Raw genomic sequence first — 14,493 nt, 5'->3', positions numbered from 1 at the left:
ACACTTGGGACAAGTGGTTTTAGGTGATGTGTATGTGTGTCCTCTGAGTGCTGTTCCTAACATTTCATGCTCCTGGAAGGAAATGTACCAGTCCCACTTTGTGTGTTCACTCATGGTGATGCTTTCTTGCCTTTTTAGCAAGGCTGTGTCCAAAACCTGCCATCCTCATCTGATGTCTTCTTTTGTCTTGCACTGATGTGAATGTAACAAATGGGGATTAAATACTTATGCTTGAATAAACATTAAATGATATGCATGAAACTCACATTGTATAGCAGCAAAAACTGGAATGCGCTATTAAAGGAAGGAGTCCATACAAACATACATACTTTCTGAACCGCTTGTCCCATACAAAGTCGCAGGGAACCGGAGCCCAACCCGGCAACTCAGGGCATAAGGCTAGAGGGGGAGGGGGCCAGTCCATCGCAAGGCACCCCAAGCAGGACTCGAACCCCAGACCCACCAGAGAGCAGGACCCAGTGCAATCCCCTGCACCACCGCACCCCCGTCAAAATCAAATATATTTACTGAAAAAAGCAGAAAACCAACCTCTTATTTACTGACTTTTTAATTAATTATAAAGTATTTGTCATTCAATGAAAGAACAAAGTGAGTACAAAGCAATAAAAACATTTACAATATAATCAGTACATTCAGCATTTTGAACCAGTAATTGAAACAGGAATAGTGGTTGAATTTAATAGTCCAATAAAAATGAATTAAAATTCAAATAATAGTCATTATTGGACATTGCGCTGCCCTTCTTTTTTCCATTTTAATGCTTGCAGATTTAGTTTATAGGCCTTTCTATTCTCTAGTCTTTGCTATTAAAATCAAGCTTCATTTATTACAAACCAAAATGATGTTCTTTTAGAGGGTCGACATGGCATTCGGTAGTTAAGCCAGTGGATTTGTTATTAAAAAAGTCATTGGTTTAAATTGTGAAAGGGGAGCTACTGTTGTATTTATACTACACTGGTTAATAAAATACCCAGCTGTGCAAATGGGTCAGAGTTGAAAAAAAAAATTAAGCTGTATGTTTGGCCTTGTGAAAAAGCATCCATAGAATAGCAAATAATAGGTTTTGCTACCTGGTCTATTCCACAGGTTCAGATACATTTCAATCACTGTTGTGAATCATAATATCACTACCCCCCCAACAGACTGTGAATAAGGTTTAATAGTTTGAGCCTGTCAGCAGGCCAAACCGGCCGTCGGGCTACTCATGTACTGCTCTCCAATACAACTTGCTCCGCTGCCCTCTGGATCTTACAAAGAAAAGTGCCATAGAATATGTGAAATTGCACCAAGGTTAATGAGGAATGTGCAGGGAGTCAGAGGAACAGACAGTCTTGAACACAAGGCAAGCATCTCCAGCACATCATGGATTTTTGGGCTCATGTTTAGGATGTCTGTGAATTGTCCAATCCTGACAACAATGGCATGCCATTTGTCACCATAGAAAATCCTCAGAAAGGTGTGTGAGGGATCAGTATTGCAGCATGTACAGCGTGGGAGATATACGCTTAAAATAAGTGTCCTCTGGAGTAGACAGAAATGAGTGGCCGGATCTCAGGAGACCACAATCTCCAGAGACAGAGACGCACTCAGGTAGAGTTACTGCAGTGTAATACGTGACCTCTCATGCAAATTCTTATTTAAACTAAAGGCCACGGCAATGTGGGGCTTTCAGCAGAACAGCAAAATGCAAACTGAATTATGTGCAAAGGGACCACGTCTCTAACATCACCACAGCAGCGAAGAAAGGACTCACTCTCTTTTCACTCAGGTCTGGTATTTGAATTAATCGCTGACAATTACAGCCTAACATACATATCACACACACATCATCTGAAACCGCTTGTCCCATACAAGGCCACTGGGAGCCAGAGCCTAACCCAGCAACACAGGGCGTAAGGCTGGAGGGGGAGGGGACACAACCAGGACGGCACCCCAAGCAGGACTCGAACCCCAGACCCACCAGAAAACAGGACCCAGTCCAACCCACTGCGCCACTGCACCCCCTCACATACATATCACCTCTGTGTTAAAAAGCTAATACAAGTATCCGCTGTTATACGGACCTAATTTCTTTCTGGAAACAGTCTGTATGCGAAGAATCTGTAAACCGAGAGGTCCTTTCTCATTATTTTAATTGGAAAAAAAAAGATGCATTCCTGGACTTTATGGACATGCCCATATATTTTCACAAACATCCTCCAAACCCTTAAAAACAGTCTCGAGAAACAGTAAGAAAAATATTAGAATGATATGATATTAAACACGATCATGAAAATGACAGGAAATTAAAGACGACTAATTTTGTGCAGAAATTGTATTTTTTACTAAACTACTGTACGGTACACATAAAAGTATGAAGGACACATACAGTATATTTATATTTACATTTATTAATTTAGGAGCTGCTTTTCTCCAAAGTGGCATCCATCTCATAGAACAGAGCAAAGAGTGAATTTTATCAGTAGAAGAGATTTAGATGCAGACACACACACACTTTCTGAACCGCGTGTTCCATACGGGGTCACGGGGAGCCGGAGCCCACCGGCAACACAGGGCGTAAAGATGCAGACACATGATTTTTGAATATAGTGAATTTATGACATTCCACCATATGAACTAGTATACACTGCAAAAGTAGCTCAGTATCAACTTTTCCATTATTAAACCAATTGTTCTTCAAAAATTATTTAGCATAATGAACACATACACATTTATGGATCCCTTATGATATCAGGGGAGAGGTGAGTGAGGAAGGGGATGAGTTTTGAGACCTGTCTTAAATGTAGAGAGGTTCGTGAACAAAGAAAAAACTTAAAAAGTAAAAAAAGGAAAGCATTTCTCAAAACTGAACTTGAAAACAATGCAAAAGTTAAGAAGAGGTTATCATACATTGTTGAAAGGTCTGTGCCTGATTAGCTCATGACTCCTAGGTCGTCGGGGAAAAGTCCTTAATGCCAGGAGTTGTAGGCCCATACCAAACATGAGTACAGTTTTCTAGGGATATTAAACTACTGGGAGTCTAAAGAAACTTCCAGTATTAAGCTACTTACACTTTACTCATTTCAACAGCTGAGCAATCTTTACCAGAGTAGTTTAGGGGAAGCTCCCTCCTCAAGAGCTCTACAGCAGAAATGGGATTCAAACCTGCAACCTTTAAGTGTAAAGCAGCAGCTCCAACCATCATGCAGTGTCTTTGCCAAATAGAGAAACATCCCAACTCTCCTAATTCATAAAATATTCCCCCTCTTTTTAAACACATGATTCCTTGCTGCTGGTAGATGAATATACTGAGGAAAATGTGTCACATTGTGCAATGTGCTGATTTTTTATATTCATTCATGTAGCACTTTCTGCCAAAGCAACTTACACGATTACCTATTTATAGAGTTGGGTCATTTTTACTGGATAAGTTCCTGGTTATACCTTGATTAAGGGTACTACAGCAGTAGGTCAGACTTGAACCTGTGACCTTTGTATATAAAAGGTTCAGTTCTGAAAACTTTACGATCTGCTGCCAAACAGCAGCCTCTTGTCTGATCCAGGCACAAGACTCATGATGTTCTTAATTCCAGATGCCCTTTGACCCCTTGGGCATCTGTGACTCACCAGCTCTCGCTGCACCCCGACAGCAGGAGGTGGGATTCAAACTAGTGTCCTTCAAGTGCAAGGGCACCATTCTAGCCACTACGCCACCTGCTGCCCTAAGAAATGGGCACCTTTAACCTCTACACCACCTCGTTAATGCTTATTCAGTGCTTTTATTAATATTTTCTGCACTGCACCTACTAACACATAACAGGAATATAATCACCATGGAAAGCATTTTATGGAGCAAATAATAGTGTGAATATACACCGTATGTACAGTATATACAACTCTCTTTTTTCTACATCATCTCATCATGGAGGAAGAAAGAGGAAGTGAAGATGAATCATTTTACACAGAATCTGGAGTAAATGTTCCCACATGGCGGTTTGCGGATGTATCTGCGTCCAACTGATTTACGGGTTTCTAGAAAACACGAGGGTTGCTATGGTAAAACGGGTGGGGTGTTGAGTAAACAGCACAGATAGCTTGAAGCTGGAAACAAAGATGAATGTTCTGCACATATAACTTGAGCATTTTTAAAATAGCTTTTCCTATCCGAGTCCCACATTCGATACTTTATGCTTTTTAAACAAGTGATTATGTTGCAAAGGATTTTTTTCATTGAAACTGTAATAAAACATAAAAAGCTAGAGTACACAGCATGAAGAGGGACTTTCAAGTAAGGTACTTTTTTACTTCCAAGTAAAAAAAGAACTCAGAGAGGAATGCAAAAGTGATCTGATGTCATTTAAAAGCCATCTGAAATTAGTAATATGAAATAAGTGCTGGAAACACCCAAAGAAGAACATATTAATATCACAGAAGCCTGAGTACAACTCAGAACTAGTACCAGTATTTTTAATCAGACATTGAAGGTACCTGTTAACACACACACACACCGTCTGAAACCACTTGCGGCAAACCGGAGCCTAATCCAGCAACACAGGGCGAGGGGAAACACCCAGGACAGGACGCCAGTCCATTGCAAGGCACCCCAAGCAGGACTCGAACCCCAGACCCACCAGAGAGCAGAATCTGGTCAAACCCACTGCACCACCATGCCCCTAATACCTGTTTAACTCAGAACATAATTCATGTCAAATTGAAACTCATCGGATGCTCAGGTTGGCCTCATTCAGGAACAGCCAGGAAATCACAGATAAACTGTGGTAAAACTGTGTTGTAGCTTGACTCTGCTGCACATGACTCCAACGCACCGATCTCAGGTAAGCCCATTTCGGGGGAGAGCCGTAAAAACCGCTCCTCAACAGTCCGACTGCACTCTGGATTACTGTGGTTGAAACAGTGGTGTCGAGCCATAAAGTGGTAAATAGGCTGGAGTCCGGAGCAGAAACGGAATTACCGTGTGTACGGTAAATTACTGTGTAGCTCAGCCCAGTATGAAGGCCCGTGTTGTGTCATTTCCTTCGATGTAAACTATAACTGGGAGCTCTGAGCACCAACCCAGTGTTTATTCCAGTGCACCTTGGTGTTCCCTGTACGAGCCCATCCTTTGGACCTCTTAAAAACCCAAGTGCTGCCAGTGGCCATGATCCATTAAAGCAGTTACATCAGCGGGAGTGGACCGAGAAGGAACGCCTTCTGGCCTTTTGGGGACCTGGCTTGCTTGCAGACGGTGGAATCTCATACATTTATGTGTACATTTATTAATTTGCCAGATGCTTTTCTTCAAGGTGACGTACATCTCAGGGTAGCCAAAAGATGGACAAAGAAATACTGAGACGCGACTCGTGAAGTACAGTCACTTAGTCCAATATCACCATTTTTACCAGCATGTGCTCCAGGATAGCTCTATGTAGAATTGTTTAAAGTATATTTTATATTTTAACAGGTAATGCAGTGAAAGATATAGGAATATACAGGAGATGAGGATGTGTTTAACACTCTTCTTGACTGTTGAAAGGGTTTAGCAGTTTTGAGTGGGAGAGGGAGCTCATTCCATCACAGTGGAACCAGAACCATGAATCTTCAGACTAAAACAGAACAGGAACAAACTGGGAACTTAGATGGACTGGAAATCCATATAAATATGTCTGAAATTACCAAAAAAAAGACAAAATGCCAAATTCCACGACAAAACGAGTCTTACAGTGTTCAGCCAAGGTGATCAAACCCATGAAGTCGTATAGACATATAGTTTGGGGCGGTGTCAGTGCTCATAAGTGATATCCTATCTCAGAAGATTGAATTACTTTACAGATGCTAAATTATGAGCTCAGAATATTCTTTATTGCCAGCCCACAATGTTGTTTCATTTGGGGAATAAGATCAGCAGGAATTTAAGAAGCTTCTGCACCGCATGTTGCCTTTCCCTTTCGACAGACACCTTCAAGGTAGTGGGGGGGGGGGGCAATTAATTGTTTGTGGTGCGAAAGCATCATGGATCCCTTCTACTAGCGAACGGAATAATTTTAATGACTTTAAAAATGAATAAATGGAAACCCTTTTAATACCGTTTTAAATGATGTTGCATAATGAGAAAGCTCTTATGTTTTATTTGTGCACATACTACAGCAGTACTGCTCACATCAAGGTTCTGCAGTAAAGTGGCCGTCCACCAACTGAAAGAAAAACCCTGCGGAGCTGGTCAGCGTTCCACGGTTGTACATTGAATAATGCCATATTAAAGTATTTAAGTATTGCTCATCAGTCGATCGATTTTAGTCTGACAGCAGCACTTCCACAGTCCCCCTTCCTCCCTGTTATGACCATTTTCCATTTGCTGACATCATGCTGGCAGGAGACAGTGGAAAAGCTGAGAGGGAACGGCAAAGGAGGCACACAAAATGGGAAAAAAGGGCAGCGTACCATGCCTGGGAGGAGGGAGTCACTCTATTGTACGAATAAGAGTATTTAGTGGGACTGTGACACACAGGGTCGGCACGCTGGGTGGAGGCAGGGCATGTAGAGGGGTAAGTGGAGGGCTCTATAATGGCAAACAGTCAAAGGATATTGTTTTAAATCTGGGAATCTGCCATCATGCATTATTGTGACAGTACCCATTGCTGCAAAAGGTTCAGGAAGTGTAGGTAGGAAACAGAAAAGGAGATTTACTTTAATTAGATGCTTTTCTCCAAAGTGACTTCCAATGAACTCTGTGTAGTGTTATGAGCCCACACACCTTATTCACCAAGGTGACTTACACTGCTAGATACACTACTTACAATGGGTCACTCATCCATACATCAGTGGAACACACACACACACTCTGTCACTCACACACTATGGGTGAACCTGAACAGCATGTCTTTGGAGTGTGGGAGGAAACCAGAGCACCCAGACACAGGGAGAACATACAGACAACATTCAAACTCCACACAGACTGAGCGGGGATCAAAGGCACATGCTCTTGCACCACCCAGGCACTGTGAGATAGCAGTGCTACTCGCTGTGCCACCATGCTGCCCAAGATGCTGATTAGGAAATAAACAGAATCCTTAGAGGTGCAAATTTACATTTTTCAGACACCAAGGCAAGGTACAGTGTTAAGATACCTAGAGTTATTTACCATTTACCCAGCTGGGTCATTTTATTGGAGTAATTTAGGGTGTCTTGCTCAGGGCTACTACAGCAGGACATGGGGTTCAAACCTGGAACTTTTGGCTCTAAACAGAGCACTTCTAACCAGTACAGACCCAGCTGCATCAGAACCTAAATTGCTTGTAAGTTGTTCTCGTCATGTAAACTGCATCAGCTGACTTCACATGGAGCTAGTGGAGCAGAACCACATGAATATTGCTTTGTGCATCCCCAGCTCAAATGATTCCAGGTCCAACACCAGCAGCTATATTGTCATGGCAACCTTAATACAACATAAAGATAATATAACACTGTATATGTACAATCTGGCTTTAGGCTTCAAGAACACATTTTCAATTTTTTTACATGTTGACCACAACGTTAAACTGAATCAACTGATTGGATGGATGGATGGATGGATGGATGGATGGATGGATGGATGGATGGATGGATGGATGGACGTACGGATGGATGGATGGATGGACAACCCATTATATCTCAGTAACAGATAAAGGCTGTGTGGATTGAGAAGTTTAAACTGATCCCACGACATTTTATAATTTGGTCATCGCTCACCTATGGCCTTCAGATGAATGTTCATATGTGACCATCAGAAGTGATAGGATGACAAATCAAGGGACATGGGGTGACCTTTCATAGCCTTCAACTGGATGATTGCTCCAAAATCACTGCGGACTTACCAGACAGTCGTGGTTTGGGATGACCTGACGAAAGGATGTAAAAGTGGAAAAGGAAAAGAGAAACACCAGGAGCTCACTTTACCTAGAGTCCACTTTATCTGCATTCCTGGTGTGGTGAAACCAAAAGTGGAACTTTGATGCTCAAGGGGAATTTCTGAAATGAGCTCATAATTTTTTAACTGGAACATCAATAACTGATAAGTAGGCTTTTTTTTCTTTTTTACCAAGCAATATCAAGATTCAGGCCTCTGAAAGGGGGCAAAAATTTTGTTTCTGATGGTCAGGATGTCTGTTTTGTGGTATTTTGGGCAAGTGGTTAAAATCTTGACCCTGCCATGAACTCTCCCTGTAGAAGTGCACATGTAAGTGACTTTCTTTATTCTTTTTTAGGCCTATAAGAGGCTTCATGAAACATTAAGAGTCTAATTTAAAAGTATTGGATATAGGCCAACAAAAAACTGGGTTTTTTTCCCTGGGCAAAGAAGGTAGCGTGGTGGTTAAGGAGGAGCCTTTCTATCATACCCATGAGAACAGTATTTGACCTGAATTGTTTCAGTAAAAATATCCTGCTTTGGAGATGGTGAAAATGGTAAATCTGGATAAATCAGTATTCAGCCACTGAATAATAATTCTGAATGTTCTCATGTTGTGTTACACTGTTACTTAATCATTTACACTTATACATTCATTATAGCAGATACTTTTTTACATTTATTTTGCATTTATTCATTTAGCAGATGCTTTTCACCAACAAGAAATAAAATTTGTTCACTAAATTAGGAGAAAGAGAGACATAGTTGCAGACGTGTGATTCTTAGGTATGTTCATCGCAAGAGTAGGTGCATAAAACTCAGAAAAGACAATTTTCCTTTTTTTTTTCCTTTTTCCAAAGGGATGTACAACTTGGATTGAACAAAAGTACATTTCAGCAACAGAGGGAGAGATGTAGATGCAGCCACTCTCAAAGTAGATGCATTTTTTTATCACCCCCCCCCCCCCCCCCAGGTAGCTGTACATAGATTTAATATGGAGTATGTCTGTTAAATAGGTAAAGTAGTATAAATTCATGTAACAGTTTGAATATCAGGACAAAAGTGTGTTTGAAACAGATGTGCTTTGAGATCTTGCTTGAATTTCGAGCGGGATTCAGCAGTTCTGAGGACAGAGGGAATGCATTCCACCACACTGGGCCAAAACTGAAAACTTTCAGTCTTCTGGTTTTGAACCTCTTGAGAAGGGATCATCAAGTGGCTAGAGGTGGATTGTAGCAGTCTGGTTGGGGTGTATTGTTACTTTAGTTGTGATATCTGATTATTATTATTATTATTATTATTATTATTATTATACCAGAGTGTTTGGGTGCTCCTTACCTCCGTTGTGCTGGGCCACACATACCACATAGTGATTTGTTGAGAGTGTCAGTGTGATAAGAGATGGAAAGTAATTCTCCCATGTTGCCTTCAGCAGTAGTTCTTGGGTGCACATATCATTCATATCAGCCAGACTTTTTTTAGGATGATTTTCATGTCTTTCTCCATTGTTCTGAAATATGGACATATCGCAGGAGCAGCTTGTCCTTCCTTCTGACTTGTCCTCATCTTGGGTGAGTGGAAGCATATTTTGAAAAATGCAATAATGACAAAACCAATAAAACTGATGTTCATGACTGTTACCCTGCTTGTGTCTCTCTTTGCTTTGCAGTGACTTCCTGCCCAGAAGATGTCCAGCGCCACCTACAGACACTCACCCAGTAATGCTGCCCCCATTATAAAACCATCAAGCAGTTCCTTTGAACTTGAACTCAATTTTAAAGCCATTAGACATAAAATACATACTGAAATGAAAAAATAAAGCACAGAAACAAAAAGGAGGGCCATAAAAAAGTCTCAAAAAGATTTAGCATTGTGGAAGGAAGAGAGTTGGAAAAAAAACAGAGGGGGCAGAGAGCAAGCGGAAATATTTACTCACTTTGTATGAATCAAAAAACATGAGTCACTTGACCACATTGACACAGGGAGTGGCAGCATGGGGGGTTATTCTTACACACTACTGCCAACAGAGCTACTGAAATAGAAAGCACTTTTGGCACTTTTGTCTACATTTACATACATTGACATTTACATGTATTTATTTAGCAGACGCTTTTCTCCAATTCAACGTACATCTCATAGAAAATATGTGTTCATTACATTAGGAGAAAGAGACACTTCGATGCAGATGTGTGATTAAGTGCAGTTAGTTTTTCTTTCCACCGTATGAACCAATGCTCATCACACGAGTAGTTGCATAAAGCTTTTTCAGATTATCAACGATTCCTAGTTACCTTCCTAGTACACACACACACACACATTTTCTGACCCGCTTGTCCCATACGGGGTCGCGGGGAACCGGAGCCTAACCCGGCAACACAGGGCGTAAGGCCGGAGGGGGAGGGGACACACCCAGGACGGGATGCCAGTCCGCCGCAAGGCACCCCAAGCGGGACTCGAACCCCAGACCCACCGGAGAGCAGGACTGTGGTCCAACCCACTGCACCCCCTTCCTAGTATTTTTTAAAATATATATGAAGATCTGGTCCAACAGAGTTGGTCTACTGTCAGTTGTATGTCACTTTGAAAGGAAATTGAACAAATGTAAATATACACACACACACACACACACACATTTTCAGAACCGCTTGTCCCATACGGGGTCACGGGGAACCGGAGCCAACCCGGTAACACAGGGCGTAAGGCCGGAGGGGGAGGGGACACACCCAGGACGGGACGCCAGGCCGTCGCAAGGCACCCCAAGCGGGACTCGAACCCCAGACCCACCGGAGAGCAGGACTGTGGTCCAACCCACTGCGCCACCGCACCCCCTCTGTAAATATACAGGAACAATCAAATTCTCTCATCTATTCGGTAAGAAGTGAAGAATATTTAACATAAGGAGCGTCAGTTTCTGAAACAAACTGCAGAGGGCACTAACAGCCACTTTCAGAATCAGAATGAGTGATGGCCTGAGGGAAAAAACTGTTCTTGTGTCTGGTCGTTCTGGTGGACAATGGTCTGTAACTCCTGGCAGAGGGGAGAAGTGTAAAGAGTTTGTGCTCTGGGTGTGCGGGACCAGTGACGATTTTGCCTTCCCGCTTCCTCATGCTGGACTTGTACAAGACCTGAAGGGTAGGCAGGGGTGCACCAGTGATCCTCTCTGCCGTCTTGACCGTCCTTTGTAATCTGTTTCTGTCCGATTTGATCGCCGAGCCAAACCAGACAGTTGTAGCAGTGCACAGGATAGACTCAATGGCAGCTGAGTAGAGCTGGATCAGCAGTTCCTGTGGCAAGTTGAACTTCTTCAGTTGGAAAAGCAAGTACATCTGCTGTTGGGCCTTTTTCACGATGGAGTCAATACAGGTGTCCCACTTCAGCTCCTGGGAGTTTGTAGGACCCAGGAACCTGAAGGACTCCACGGCTGACACGGTGCTGTTGAGAATGATGAGGGGGGGGGAATTGCTGGGGAGTTCCTCCTGAAGTCCACAATCATCTCCACTATCTTGAGCGTTTTCAGTTCCAGGCTGTTTTGACTGCACCAGCCAACCATCTGTTCAACCTCCATCTTCTATGCAGACTTGATACTGTCCTGGATGAGGCCGATAACTGCAGTGTTATCTGCAAACTTCAGGAGCTTCACAGATGGGTCCTTGGGTGTGCAGTCATTTGTGTACAGAGAGAAGAGTTGTGGAGAGAGCACACATCCTTGAGGAGCACTAGTGCTGACTGTGCGGGTGCTGGAAACGATTTTCTCCAGCCGCACCAGTTGCTATTTGCCTGTCAGGAAGTTGGTGATCCACTGACAAATGGTGGTGGGGATAGAAAACTGCGTCAGTTTGGTCTGAAGGAGGTCTGGAATGATGGTGTTGAACGCTGAACTAAAGTCCATGAGTAGGATGCTCGCATAAGTTACTGATTTGTCAAGGTGTTGCAGGATGAAATACAGTCCCGATCGTGGCCTTGTCATGGTGGAAGGGTTCCATGATCTAGGGATCTCCAGAGCTATATCCCAGGAGCAGTATGTTCCTGGCAGGGTCTCCCAAAGCGACCAAGTCTGGAGTAAAGATCCAAGCTAACACAATCCAAAAAATCCCCATGAAAAGCAGAAACATTATAACGCCGACCCTGCCCGGAAGAGGGTAACCGGGACCTACCCCTGGAGCCAGACGTGGGGGTAGTGTTCCTAGGCAAGAGCCTGGTGGCCGGGCAGCCCACGTAACCCAGGCAGGCTCAGCCCGAAATGGCAACGTCGGGGGGTGGTCATGTGGGCCCACCACTAGCAAGGTTCAACATGGGGGTCGGGTGCAATGCCTTTCAGGCAGCAGGAGGGGGTAGGGTGATGCGTGGTGTTACAGACTCTCGTGGCAAAAACTGGCTCTAGGCATGTGGAATGCAACCTCACTGGGGGGGGGACGGAGCCGGAACTGGTGCAGGTGGTTGAGAAATACCAACTAGATATAGTTGGGCTAACCTCCACTCACAGTGTTGGCTCTGGAACAAAACTCCTTGATAAGGGATGATCTCTCTCCTACTCAGGAGTTGCACAGGGTGAGAGGCGCCGGGCGGGTGTGGGATACTCAGAAGTCCCCGACTGGCTGCCACACAGTTGGAGTTAATCCCAGTGGACGAGAGGGTCGCCTCAATGTGGCTTAAGGTCACAGAGAGGAAAACTTTGACTGTTGTGTGTGTGCTTCTACACCGAACAGTAATTTAGAGTATTCAACCTTCTCGGAGAGAGTGGGTGGGGTTCTGAACAAGGCCCCACCTACAGACTCCACAGTCCTGCTGGGGGACTTCAATGCTCATGTTGGCAATGACTGGGAAATCTGGCAGGGGGTGATTGGGAAGAATGACTTCCCCGATGTAAACCCGAATGGGGAAATGTTATTGGATTTCTGTGCTAGCCATGGTTTATCCATAACAAACACTATGTTCAAACACAAGGATGTTCATAAGTGTACTTGGTATCAGAGCTCCAAGGGTCAAAGGTCAGTGATTGACTTTGTAGTTGTTTCATCTGACTTGAGGCCACTTGTTCTCTATACTCAAGTGAAGAGAGGTGCTGAGCTGCCAACCAATCACCATCTGATGGTGAGCTGGATCAGATGGCGGGGAAAACTCTCAGACGGACCCGGTAGACCCAAGCGCATAATGAGGGTGTGCTGGGAACAACTGTCAGAAGACCCTGTCCAGAATAATTTTAACTCCCACCTCCGTGAGAACTTCTCCCATGTCCAAAACTTCATTGTGGAAGCAGCCAGGCACATCTGTGGGCAAAAGCTTGCTGGTGCCAGTCACAGCGGCAACCCAAGAACCCACTGGTGGACACCAGTGGTGAGGGAAGCCATCAAGTTGAAGAAGGAGGCCTTTAGGACCTGGTTGGCTTTGGGGGCTTCTGGCTCAGCAGATAGGTACCGGCAGTGGAAGTGGCTTGGGATCCCCCAGGCTGAGCTGGAGGAAGTTGTGAGGGACAGGGACTTCTGGGCTCTCTGATCTCCCTATTGCCACGGCGACCCTTGTAGGACAAGTAGGCAAGAAAATGGATGGATGGATGGATGGATGGATGGATGGATGGATAACACTGACAGCGTTCATGTCCCTGTCCCTGGTCCCTGAGGTCCACTGAGAAATTGCAGACACACCCAAACACAATACAAAGACACGCAATCATCATTCTTCAAAGGTCTGGCTATGCACCACAATCGAAGAGGTCCACAATCCAAAAAGGCATCCAGAAGTTCCAGAGTTGGTCTGAATTATTATTTAGACATTAATTATTCAGAAGGAAAAAGGTCAAATCCTTCATTCATCCACTGGCTGTATGTACAGAAGGAATCTCAGGTGTAGATAACAACAGTGTCCTTGCTGTCATACCCTTGAGCAAGGTACTTACCCTTTATTGCTCCAGTAAAAATTACCCAGCTGTGTAAATGGGTAAATCATTGTAAGTAGTTTGTTCATTGTAAGAAACACTGTGCATTGCTTTGATGTAAAGCATGAGCTAAAGAAGGAAATGTAAAGGTGCATTATTGTACTAACCATTGGGGAGCGTAATCATTGGTGACCCCCCCACAGTTCTGCGTGTTTTGGACTTTTGGCCAGCATTTCTGTGCATTGTGTTATGTTTTGCTGCCAAGTCATGGTGATGTGCAATAAATTGTATTAGTTCCATCTCCAGAGCCCCTCAGTAGTAATACTGATCATGCGATCGAGGTGGTATGTTACAATGTTTATCTCCACTGCTCAGTCACTCACGGCAAACTTCTTCGCCGTTCTTCAAGTTTAGCTGTATCAGATGTCAAGCTGCAACATAAATACAGTACTGTGGTGTCATGGGGACATTATTATTATTATTATTATTATTATTATTACGGGGAGCGCGGTGGTGCAGTGGGTTGGAACAGGTCCTGCTCTCTGGTGGGTCTGGGGTTCGAGTCCCGCTTGGGGTGCCTTGTGGTGGACTGGCGTCCCGTCCTGGGTGTGGCCCCTCCCCCTCCAGCCTTATGCCCTGTGTTGCCAGGTTAGGCTCTGGCTCCCCGTGACCCCAAATGGGACAAGCGGTTCAAAAAATGTGTGTGTGTGTGTGTGTATTATTATTATTGTTCTTGTTG

This window comes from Scleropages formosus, chromosome 23 (genome assembly GCF_900964775.1).
Source record: "Scleropages formosus chromosome 23, fSclFor1.1, whole genome shotgun sequence".
NCBI lineage: Eukaryota > Metazoa > Chordata > Actinopteri > Osteoglossiformes > Osteoglossidae > Scleropages > Scleropages formosus.
This window is presented reverse-complemented; position numbering follows the sequence as displayed.